Source organism: Sinocyclocheilus grahami, unplaced genomic scaffold (genome assembly GCF_001515645.1).
Source record: "Sinocyclocheilus grahami isolate Dianchi unplaced genomic scaffold, SAMN03320097.WGS_v1.1 scaffold795.1, whole genome shotgun sequence".
Classification (NCBI taxonomy): Eukaryota; Metazoa; Chordata; class Actinopteri; order Cypriniformes; family Cyprinidae; genus Sinocyclocheilus; species Sinocyclocheilus grahami.
In genome coordinates this window covers 733,374-746,492 of record NW_015505974.1, presented here as the reverse complement: position 1 = coordinate 746,492, position 13,119 = coordinate 733,374, and the positions used below count along the sequence as shown (strand labels likewise).

Sequence of the window (13,119 nt, the reverse complement as noted above, 5' to 3'; positions counted from 1 at the left end):
TTTTTTTGCGTAACTTGTCAGTGAACTACGGCTATGTGTAGTAAATGCTGCTCCATCTGAAAGCATGTGAAAATACCACATTTAATAACATATTTTTACTCCAAACTCACCTCATAACGTCAGTCGAGTGTTTGAAATAAATCCTTCTGTGAGATGATGGGGCTTCTTACACAGAATAAGGCACGCAACATATTTCATAGTATTTAAACAGTGATAAAGGCATTGCATTATAAATATACTTTATTTTAATGAAAATTATAATAACTCCGATAAACCGTATATTGCCGTAGTTGTGTGTTTATTAGTCACGTTGAATCAATGAAAGCAGTTGAATCTTCTGTTTATTCTGCTGCAGCGATAGGCATTTTCTGGATTTCTTCTGCGAGGCGTATTTGGAGTTTCAGCACGAGAGCGCCCTCTGGCCTTTGGATGGAGATTTACTGCTGATCACAGAACCGTGCTTCTGTAGAATCGCGATCTCGATTCCATTTCGATTTATCGTGCGGCCCTAATATTCACTATTAAAATTTCCTGATATTTCTAGGTTTTCAATGAAAGTAGGAACCCCTTTCTGCCTCTCCATCCCCATCTTGTCCAATATCTTAATCCACCATTTGTTTGGATTAGGGAATTTACATGTATAGACAGGATTAAAAAAGTGCCATGAGGACATTTTAAAACACGCGTGTGCTTTCCTAATCCTAAACCCTATATTAAACCTCGGGACTTATCAAATCTAAAATAAAACCTTTATAAAGCTGCTTTCCACACAGGGACGTCCTAAAAGTGTGTCTGTCATGTTTCACTTACTGTAGTAGCTTGATTGACTGTGTTGTGACGGCTTCCCACTAAGCACTTCAGAAGCATCTGCAGATGACAGCTAGCAACATACACAGGCACTAAGCAAATGCCACATTCTAGGTTCAGTTTCCAGAGAACTTCTGCATGAGAGATACTGATAAAGCTAAAAGGAACAAATAAAGAGGTCTTGCAAACCCAAATTCCTGCACAGGGCCTCCAGTTCCTCAGGGCCGAGCCATAACCAGCTTGTCACAGACAGACATGCAGCTATTTCCATGCAGCTGTAGTTGGCCACATCCTGCATTCTTGTAATAAGAGCCAGTAGCAGGCCTACGTCTATCAAACATGCCCTTATTCTAATCGACTGGCTATAATTTGTAGTTTTACATGAAATTTATAATCTGCAAATTTAACCTGACGATAACCGGAAAATAATTGCGATAGGATGAGAGATGGATTACCAAAACAGACTTCACCAGAGAGGTAAAAAAAAAAAAGACAGACAGAAACACTCTCCTCATGCAGTCTGCCCATACAAGGCAGTGCTCTCACAACTCTACTACTGGCACACAGACTCCTAAGAATCAACACATGAAAACATTGAAAGAGCGCAGCAACACACCCCTCTTTTACTCCCTCCACATTACAGTCAATTATTCATCTGACTCCCACATCGACTCCATGAGGCAGTTCTCACCAAGTTTAAAATGCTGTAATGTGCATAAAGCTATTGTTTAAGGTTTACCTTTTTATTTATACAACATTTAATTTTAAATTTTGCATATTTTTATTTACAGTACAAATGTTTGGACACATTACTATTTTTATTTTTTTAAAAGAAGTCTCTTATGCTCATCAAGCCTGGATTTATTGGATCAAAAACACAGAAACAACAATAATACGGTAAAATATTATTACAATTTAAAATAAAGTTTTTCTATTTTACTATACTTTAAAATATATTTCTGTGATGCAAAGCAGAATTTTCATCAGCCATTACTCCAGTCCAGTCAGATCAGTGTCACATGATCCTACATATATCATTCTAATATGCGGATTTATTATCAATGTTACAAACAGTGCTTAATATTTATTTTATAACCTGTGATACTTTCAGGATTTTGAGATTAAAAAGTTGTATACAAAAAAAAAATATTATATATATATATATATATATATATATATATATATAAAAATCTTCCATATCGCTTTACTATATATTTTTTTTAATTATCAATGTTACAAACAGTGCTTAATATTTATTTTATAACCTGTGATACTTTCAGGATTTTGAGATTAAAAAGTTGTATACAAAAAAAAAATATTATATATATATATATATATATATATATAAATCTTCCATATAGCTTTACTATATATTTTTTTTAATCCATTTAACATATCCTTGCTAAATATTACTGATTTGTATTTTTTAAAATTTGAATGGGTCCAAAATGTTGACCGGTTCTGTATGTACATATCAAAACAAAAAAGAGATAAGATAGTTTGATTGATAAGATGTTATTGTTGTTGTTATTTTGCCGTTTTATTCAATGTATTCACAGTTCCAGAATACCACTTCAGTAGATGAACATAAGTGCTTATGATTTTTTTTCCTAGCTGGGTATGGGCAGGATTTCCCCCTCCCATTTGATCAATACTGACTACAGATATTGTCATATATTAATATCAATAATATGATAATGTATTGCATTGTTACCTTAAATGAGAGAGAGAGCGAGCTATATTATATTTTTTTATATATATATATATACACTTTTTTTTTTTTATAAATCAAGCAATAATTGGCAGACATCCTTTTAAAGACAAAAAAATAAAAACGCCCACAAGCAATTAAATCACACACATTTATATATGTATATATATATATATATATTAATATCAATAATATGATAATGTATTGCATTGTTACCTTAAATGAGAGAGAGAGCGAGCTATATTATATATATATATATATATATATATATATATATATATATATATATATATATATATATACACACACACACACACACACACACACACACATAAATATATATACTTTTTTGCTAGTCAGCTCCCGACGCGATGTCATTCGTTATAACGAATTCGTTATTCAAAGCGTCGCTGTTGGGTGCGTCAACGGCACTCGCGTTCTTTTAAACTCGTAATAAAGCAGTCAATGATCTTTCCAGAAATTACGCTAATCGACAGAACAAGTTTATATTTAGAATACATTGCAATCAGTCCAAAATGACAACAACTCACACACCTGCATTAGGAGCTATAGCCTACTTCATTGCGTGCCTATTTAGCTTTTTGCTTCAGCACCTGAAGTATGTGTTTGTTATGCAAACTTTCAGATGGCGGAACCCGCTTTTAAACAGAAACATTAATTGGTTTAATATCAGACGAGTGACAATTCAACTAATGTGAATGTGAAGCTGATGTCACGCTGCGTTGAGTTCTGGGAAACTGCTTTGTTTATCCTCCATACTGGCCCTGTCCCAAATGGAACACTTCATGTGCATTTGCGATCTTACTGACTTACAATGGCCGCCGCGTGCACGTGTCCGTTATGTCCACGAGACCGTAGGATGTCCCATTCATCATTTTAGCATTCAGAAGGGTGCTCGCAAGCGCCCCCTTTGCGGCCGTTATGCGCCCTCGACCCGCAGATTCCGCACTTCTGCTGAGCCCGCACTGGTATGAGCTCCGCAGCAGACTTCTACCCGACAGTCAAAGCGGCATTACGTCACGAAAGTGCGGACTCAGAGGAAGACCACGAGGGTTTAGGGTGCCATTTGGGACAGGGCCACTGAGAGGATCGCGCCGTCTCTCCGCTATTGAATAGGGCTGTTCGATTCCGAAATTTTTGGAATAGAGTCCGATTCCGATGGGATTCGATTCCAAGAGTCGATTCCTCACTGTTGTTTTCGATTCCGTTTTTTTTTTTTTACTGGAGGAACCTAATTTCGCCATGATGACTGCAGGATAAAGGTCGTAGAAAGTAGCCTTCTCATAATATGAAGCTTTACTTGTAAAAATTGGGTTAAAAAGGTAAAAAAAATAGCATTTAATTTAAAAGGAATAATTTTTTTGAACTGGTTTTGAACACGACTCTCGATTCCCAACGCTTCGGAATCGATTCTTTTTGGAATCGCTTCGGAATTGATTCTTTTTGGAATCGATTCCCAGCCCTACTATTGTGCTCAGGGCAGTCTTTTGATTTTGTCATGATCGTGGAAAATGTCATCATTGTTTGTCATTCATGCTGCATCGAGATTTGCAAAATTAACCCAGATCATCGTTCTGAGAGAAAACTGGACAATGCAGTGTATTTATTCACATTTTCTATGTCTAAAAACCCCAAGGGAAGCAGGTCGCGGAGATGACAAGACGACGCCGGATAGTAAATCTATTAATAATGTCACCGATTAAACCCACTGCCTGTCACTCAATAAAAGAATCATATTGCTGCGTGTTTTTGAAAGTTTTGTTTTCAACTTTGGGTGAACTATCCTATTAATATCCCCAAATATACTTAAGTGTTTTTAAGTATATACTTACAATTCGAAGAACGAGCTGGTATGATGTCACTTTGAAAAAAATTAGGCCAAAATAAAAGTGAATTTGAAGTACATATATTCATCTAAACCAGGGGTGGCGAACGTCGGTCCTGGAGAGCCGCAGCCCGGCAGAGTTCAGCTCCAACCCTAATTAAAACTCACCTGCCTGTAGCTTCAGCTAATCAAGGTATGAACGGTTACTAGGAAGCTACAGGCAGGTGAGTTTTAATTAGGGTTGGAGCTGAACTCTGCAGGGCTGCGGCTCTCCAGGACCGGAGTTCGCCACCCCTGATCTAAACTAAGCCTCTAGCAGCGTGGGCATCGTCAGGATGTTTGGTAACGGTATACCACTGCTCAGGTACTTTTTACAATCAAGCAAAGAACTTGCATACTGGGGCCTTTAGTAGTTTGATTTGCATTGGTGAATGGTTACTAGATGGGTGTAGGGAAGGATAATGGGCCAGTATTGTGTGTGGGTTCGAGCTGAAGTGTCAGACAGCGCTGAGAGTGTGAAACGGTAGTAACAATGCAAATAAACAGGAAGAAACGCAACGACCCTGCTCCCTCTCACCCAACAGGATTAACTCCGGACGAGCGAGTTGTGTGTGTTGTCTCAGTATAGGGTGTGAATGGGGCTTAATGGCCCAGCAGGGTTTGATTTTGCTATGCGTAATGTAAGGATTAAGAGAGGACATTCCCCATTGTGTGCAGCGCACCATGCTGACAGGGGCTGGGCACGGCTAGAACCGAGCTGCCAAAACAACATGAGAGATACTGGACAAAAACAGGCAGCAAAATGGCACATTGCAAAAGTAAGTAAGTGGTGTAAAAGGACCTTCGAAGAAACTCTTAAACTCTTATCTTTTTAAAGAAACGGCAGAATTGGAGTAAAGCGAAGGCTGCAACCATCTCACATGTACAAGGCAGACTGACAAAAAAGATTAGTGTCATAGAAGATGTTTTGGAGAGGGAGGGAATTACGAGAGGGAGAAGGAGAGAAAGAACAGATGGTAAATGGTGGCGTGATGGTTTGGGTGTAGTTTGCATACTGGACACGCAGCAGGACACTGTGATGGATAGGGATGGAGCCCAGGAGGATTAAAACAGGACATCAGCTCCATCTAAAAACACAGACAAAAACTCTCTGCCAAGTTATCTAGCACTAGTTTGCTGACAGTTAAAAGCCCTTTTGTCAGTGCCAGTGTTTTAGCAGATTATGGGGTTATAAAACCACCAAGAAGGATTTAATACAATAACGTGGCATTTCAAAATGTTCTTTCCAAATGCAAAACTGACGTCAAGCAATAGTAGAAACTCAGGAAGCCATTTCATAGGAAACAAAAGAGTACCAGGATTTGATGGTAGTCCGGAATTCACATTACTTCAACTGGAGTCAATCCAGTTAATATTATTAAATGTGAACAGAATTTATTAACATATGATTGAATTCAGGCTAGAGTATTTGTAAGGCAATGGATAGGTGCATAAGCAAACCGACAGAAAATTGGAGCTTCTTCCTTGCTGGGCATCTGCTTGTTGAACTTGACCACCCCACTGTGAGGTCACGACTAAGCTGGAGCCAACCAGACATCTCAAAATCTGCTAAGTGTTTACCCATCCAAAGTGCACACACACAGCAGTGAACACACACAAACCGTGAACACACCCGGAGCAGTGGGCAGCCATTTATGCTGCGGCGCCCGGGGAGCAATTGGGGGTTCGGTGCCTTGCTCAAGGGCACCTCAGTCGTGGTATTGAAGGTGGGAGAGAGTGCTGTACATTCACTCCCCCCACCTACAATCCCTGCCGGTACGAGACTCGAACCCACAACCTTTGGGTTATGAGTCCGACTCTCTAACCATTAGGCCACGACTTCCCCCAATATTGCGTTACTCCACAAAAAACTAATTACGGTACTTAGTTACTTTTTATGGAAAGTAATGCGTTACTTTACTTTTGCGTTACTTGTTAAATCTGGACAGGGCTTGCTTGTTTATTTTTAAAAATAAAAAAAGTTCTATTTTTGGCAAATATAAAAGCCTTTTCACACCAAAAGTGAAATGAATAAGCCTCAGGCTGAAGGGAAAGTAAATTTAAGTCCATACAGTAGAATGCAGAAGAAATTTCAACACTTCAGCAATAATAAAAAAAGACACGCAAATGTTTGTCTATAGTAATTTCTGCTTATTAGTATGGTTGAACTGGATCATCGAAGGTCAGAAGCAAAGACATTGGTTAATAGAATGGGATTAAATACAAAGGATATTTGTGTTGTTTAACATTTAATTATTGCAGGTTTGCGTCATATTCTGAGTTGCATTATTTTTATTCATTTTTAAGGAATACTGAATCTCTGTTTTTTTTGTGAGTGAGATGAATTAATGCATATTCATATTTATTTTAGATCTACAGTAACATCTGATTTCTCTCAACATGGGGACAGGATAACTGTCAATCAATAAATGGGGGAAAAAAAAGTAACTTGCGTTACTTATTTGAAAAACTCAGATATTCTCTTGTAAATTAAAAAGTAATGCGTTACTTTACTAGTTACTTGAAAAAAGTAATCTGATTACGTAACTCGCGTTACTTGTAATGAGTTACCCCCAACATTGAGTGCTGGGATAGTTCACCCAAAGATGAAAATTCTGTCATCTTTTACTCACCCTCCACATGTTCAAACCTGTATGAGTTTCTTTTTTCTGTTGAACACAAAAGATGATATTTTGAAGAATGATGGCAAACAGTTGATGGTAGACAATGACTTAAATAGCATTTTTCCCATACTATGGAAGTCGATGGCTACCGTCAACTGTTTGGTTACCAACATTCTTCAAAATATCTTCGTTTGTGCTTCACAGAAAAAAAGGTTTTGAATAATTTGAAGTGAGTAAACTATGACATTTGTCATTTTGGGGTGAACTATCCCTTTAAAACATAGTGGGTGGAGTAGGTGGATTCCTACTGCAATGACTGTTAATGTAAAATTAGCCGAACTTCTGCTAACTTGACCACACCTTAACTCAGCAAAGTAGTAATGTGGAAAAATGGCATAAAAAGAATCTAGAGTTTGCAAAAATACAGACCACAGACTTGAGAGGAATCAGCAAACCAAAAAAACAACACTACAATGACAAAACCTATATTGGTTCCAGCACAAGATGACTCAACAAGTGATGAAATCATTAGCTCACCGAATGCAATAGAAAGCATAATCAATCGCTACATAGCCTAACGCTATTGGCCAAAAGTAAACCAAGTCTAGCCAAGCAGCAAGAGAGACTGGTGTGGGTGTCCAGTTTAAACAAAGCCGTTAGTGTCAGGAGTCCTTCATTGAGGAGTGTGGCTAAAACAACTAATGACAGCAGCTGCCCTGCTCAACTCCATTCTGACTGACCTGAGCTCAGGCACACGTCTACACAGAGAGGGGCCATCATAAATCTTAGGACAAGCAGGCCCTATTTTCATGAATTCTTTGTTCTACCATTCTAGCATCAAATTGGTTTTAGTTCTGGACTGTTCAGTCAAGTCAATCAGGTTTTTGGGGGGGAACCATTACAACAGCTGGCATTACAAAGTGTATGACAAATTCCTGAGACAACTGGGAGGACACAATAGACCATTATGGTCTTAGCAAGACATCATAGTGGATTCACATAAGCCATTATATGACATCGACAAGGCTGTTAAAAATTACCCTGCAAAGAATTTGATTTCTTGCTAATTAGGTAAGCTCAGTAAATTTTTGTATATGTTTAGCTGTCTCTTATTCAGCCTAATAGTACCAGTGGTTTAGGGCTTTATGGTAACACTTAGCAGCTTGGGTGCATTCATTTTTTCCATTTGTACTTATTCTATTTGGACTGTCTGGCGGATAGCACATATGCTGATCCATGGACCCTTTTCACAAGACTGATGACGCAAAAAAAACATACATTTATAACACTATTCTTCGTATTATATAACATTTGCATCAAATTACAAAAAAAACGGTTAATGCTAATGCGAGGGTGTTTCTAATGCAGCGTCTATGGGAGGGATGGTAAATTTGACATCGTTCTCTCTTCTGACTGCCGTTATCAGTCTCTCTCAATTTTTTTTCCTTTTATTGAAAGTCATGAAAACACTATCGTGGAGTTTTTCCTTTTGGTATTTGAGCAAATGGGAATGCAAAAAATATATTTGTGGTACTCTCCCATTCACTGCTCTTCAAGTTAACCCAACTATGACGACTTCCGCTGCTGAGAAACCCGGAAATGTGAAAAAGGTCCATTATATCGGGAGTATACTGCTAGACTAATTGACCTATCAGTAAGCCCTGCCCCCCTTAGTTACGGTTGCTCCCTCGGACAAACAAACGGAGCTGCTCAGTGTGAAAGCCTTGTCACAAGACGTTCTTGAACAATGTTGGACACAAAAGGACCACCATTCAAGCGGGAATTAAATATGCCATGGAGGTATATATATGTATAAAAGATTTTAAAATAAATATGATGGGTAACTCAATTAATGTGGAAGCGAGGGTTTACAGATCACAGTGCATACGGGAGAAGCCTCATGTTATGTTCGTCACGATAGCAGATGACAACATGCAGGATCAACACTGTTCATGTATCGCAGGGTACCATTAAATTTACATTTAACCATTTTAATATGGAGAAAATGAACGTTTTCGTCATCATTGGGTTTAGAGTTGAATGCTTACGGCCATTTTGCTTGGGTTTAGGAAATGTAATAAAATAAATTCCATTGCCCATCCTCTCAGGATAACCCGAGTACCCCAGACACATAATTTTTGTAGCATAAACACCATCAAACCAAAGTGAGCTTCAGATCCTCCAATGTTTCTCTATGGCGCTGAATCCTAAAGATGTCCAAGTTCAACTGATACTCGACTGCCATTGGCTCATCTGCGTTCGAGGGGAGGGGCTTACCGACAGGCCAATTGTTTAGAAGTACTTACAGGTTTAAGCTTTGAGTGCGGTCTAAAAAAAATCACTATACAAAGTGAACATAATATTGTTAAAAATACCAACTAGTTACTTTTACAATACAGCTGGTCACATGACTTCAACATGGCCACACCCATGAGGGGCGACCCGCTTCAGGTAGAACTAAACAGCTTTTGCCATAAGTTTGATATGTCTGGAGTCTTCCTCTCATGCGAGTATCATTTTAATTATATTTCTCAGCCCATCTCTGTCTAAACCCTTATGACAAGAAATTTGTGAATGCACCTTATAATCAACAGTTTTCCACACAATACGACCGCTCATGAAAGAACTGCTAGTGAATGGGCAACAGCTCCCTCAGGCCGCGTACATACCCGGGCCATTAGCGCTAAAAGCGGTCATGAACTTCTAGAGCTGAATTCTAGAATGACACACAGGGTGTCATGAGCGAGACATGCTGTTATCTACAGACCTGCTGGCGTTACAAGGGCAGGGTGATAACACAGCATGACATCAACGCGATTCAAACGATCATTTCCAGTCAAAACGAGGCAGCGACCAGACGAGCTCCGAGAAGTAGCACAGGCAGCCCTTATCCATATCAAACGACGGTACTCCATGATAGTCCACTCACACTATCGATTTTCTAGGAGCTTTAGTAGTTTATTCGGGTAAAAAGAGGCGAGCGGGTCAGAATAACACACAGGACAGCTGTGTGGACCGGCGCGTGCACTAGATTCGTTTGTCAAAGTGAAGCGATGCTATCAGTTCGCGTTTCGATTCAAATTGAATTCCTTAACATCAAATCTTTCAATTCTCAAGCACTGTACATTTTAAGCTGACCCCATGTTAGAAGAAACCCCCCACAAAAGGCAGCGATTTGTTTGCATTTCCAAGACAGATGAATATTTGACGGAAACCTATTTATATTTTGCATTAGAAAATAGGTTTTATTTTATACCCGACAACAAAAAACAGCATTCGTTTTATCCCAAGATGAATCGCTACATGTAACCACAGCAGCCATGCGAGTCGTGTCATTAGTTACGATGCCCTTCACGGGCTGTGATTAAGTGCAAACGTATATTTAAAAAAAGAATCGTTGTTATAAACGGAGCACAGGCCGCTGTTCGGTTCATACCATTTGTGTGTAAACCGATGCATCCTTTAAAAGCCCAGCCCAACCCAAACATGCAAAATCGGAACGAAACCAAACCTGATTTCAGAAAATATTCAGAACGGAAACCAAGTTGACTGTGGTCTCAAATGAAGTGACAGAGAATTTGAACTTGGCAAACAGGTTGAAAGATAAGCAAAGTAAACATGCTCCAAAATGTCATTCATTTACCTTCAGATGATTGTATTAAAAAAAAAAAAAAAAAAAAAAACACCTGGTTTCTACTCTTCTGCTTCAGTCTGGAAAAGAGGACAATCCAGGACTTCACACCGGAATCAAGGTGATACGGGAGGCGTGTGGTTCCTTGTGCAAATCGCTTAAAATATACAAGCGTGCAAAAAAAACAAACACTTTTATATCAACCCACTGCTTCGCCCTCGCGATTCACCGTGAGCTGAATCCAGTGTGAAGGATGTTGACCAGATCCTAACGTGGCAATTCAGAAACAAAAAGATTCAAACCACCAAAATGCTCTTCGGACTCCCGGCTTTCACCCAATGTGGCCAAGTACAGAAATGTACTTAAAAGGGGCAGTGATGTCACTTTACAAACTATGGCCCCGCCCATCTATCATCCAGCACGCTGTGTATCTCCATCATGTGTTATCTCCAAAAACATGCATGACTGAGGACTACCAACTCAACACTGGTGTCAACTATTAAATAGACAGGAACATAAAAACAATGTTAATGTATGTCCTAAATGTTATCACAATTAGGACTAAAATGTCTTTATTTACAATTTTATAGATTGTGTCTGCCATGAAAATGCCATTAAAAACATTTAAGGGTTAATTATCAGCAATCAGACAAAATGAATATTGTTTGTTTTTGCTCTAATCATTGTGCAAGTGTGATTGATCATTTGGAAATAAAAAAAAATGGCACATGTGTCCTTGAGAAAATTATTTAGAATAATTTCACTCCCTTATGAAAGTGTATTTTCTTTAAAAGCAGAAGGGAAAGAGAGTAGGGATTTAATTGCCTGCAAAAAGCTGTTTTCCTAGAGCTAAAACAGTACATTCATGGACTAAAAGTAGCATTCAGGCAGAGAAAAATCACTCATACAAAACAGTATGACAGCAAACATCATTCTGTTAAACAAAGAAAGGGTCATTGATGGATAAGCAACACTTGATTTTTGTTTACATACATAAGAGGAACATAGAAAACCTTGTAAAAGAAGAAATAGTTCAGTCTCTACCCTATCACAAGTAATGTGATTCTCACAGGCCTGCAGCTGTGTTCAGTACCGCTCTTATTGTCTAGTTTGTAAGATCAGCTTTGTCTTAAATATGCAAATTTGAATCTATGGGTGGAGCCAATCATACAGCACCATTATTAATGATCCTCTGCCATTTTATGGTGCACAAGTCTGGTAAATACCAACTAGTTCATTTTATGATATCACTAAAAATCACTCATACAAAACAGTATGACAGCAAACATCATTCTGTTAAACAAAGAAAGGGTCATTGATGGATAAGCAACACTTGATTTTTGTTTACATACATAAGAGGAACATAGTAAAAGAAGAAATAGTTCAGTCTCTACCCTATCACAAGTAATGTGATTCTCACAGGCCTGCAGCTGTGTTCAGTACCGCTCTTATTGTCTAGTTTGTAAGATCAGCTTTGTCTTAAATATGCAAATTTGAATCTATGGGTGGAGCCAATCATACAGCACCATTATTAATGATCCTCTGCCATTTTATGGTGCACAAGTCTGGTAAATACCAACTAGTTCATTTTATGATACAGCTGGTCACGTGACTTCAACATTATTAGCATTACTTATCCTATACCATTTTAAGGCGCATAAGTCTGGCATTTGCTATCCTCACCCCTTACTTAAAATATAAGATCTTGTGAACATCTGAGCACAATAGACATCACAGAATTAGTTCTAGAGCCTCAGAAGATTAGCTTCGTTATAGTGCTGTAAAACCTGCCTGTATGTGATCACACTGAGCTTATTGAGGTGGTTAAATTAAATCTCTTCCTGTTAACTCATTCTGTTTGAATAGCTGGGTGTGGCTCATATTCAGAGTCCCACCGCAGATTGAGAATAAAGCAGGCCTTTATAGAATGGCCGCAGGTCTGAGATCAACATCTGAGGGGGTTGCTCTGTTTGAACAGTGTGTGTAATGTTACTTATCCTATACCATTTTAAGGCGCATAAGTCTGGCATTTGCTATCCTCACCCCTTACTTAAAATATAAGTAAGATCTTGTGAACATCTGAGCACAATAGACATCACAGAATTAGTTCTAGAGCCTCAGAAGATTAGCTAAAACCTGTAATAGTGCTGTAAAACCTGCCTGTATGTGATCACACTGAACTTATTGAGGTGGTTAAATTAAATCTCTTCCTGTTAACTCATTCTGTTTGAATAGCTGGGTGTGGCTCATATTCAGAGTCCCACCGCAGATTGAGAATAAAGCAGGCCTTTATAGAATGGCCGCAGGTCTGAGATCAACATCTGAGGGGGTTGCTCTGTTTGAACAGTGTGTGTAATCTCTCTCTGTGGTTTCAGATAGCCAACTCAAACAACGTGCATTGGCTAGCGCACCTGTTTAGACCAGCTATTCAAACATGCCTACAAACTTCCCTCTTACACAT

At 38.7% G+C, this 13,119-nt stretch overlaps 1 protein-coding gene across 1 annotated transcript in view; it reads right to left on the bottom strand.

The window, feature by feature from the left end:
- LOC107561873 (microtubule-associated protein futsch-like) overlaps positions 1-11,012 on the bottom strand; it is a 32,967-nt gene extending 21,955 nt beyond the window's left edge. Inside the window, exon 1 of the mRNA XM_016246392.1 lies at positions 10,671-11,012. The gene's annotated coding sequence lies outside the window, so the exon portion shown is untranslated. The remainder of the gene's footprint in view (positions 1-10,670) is intronic.
- Positions 11,013-13,119: the final 2,107 nt, after the last annotated feature.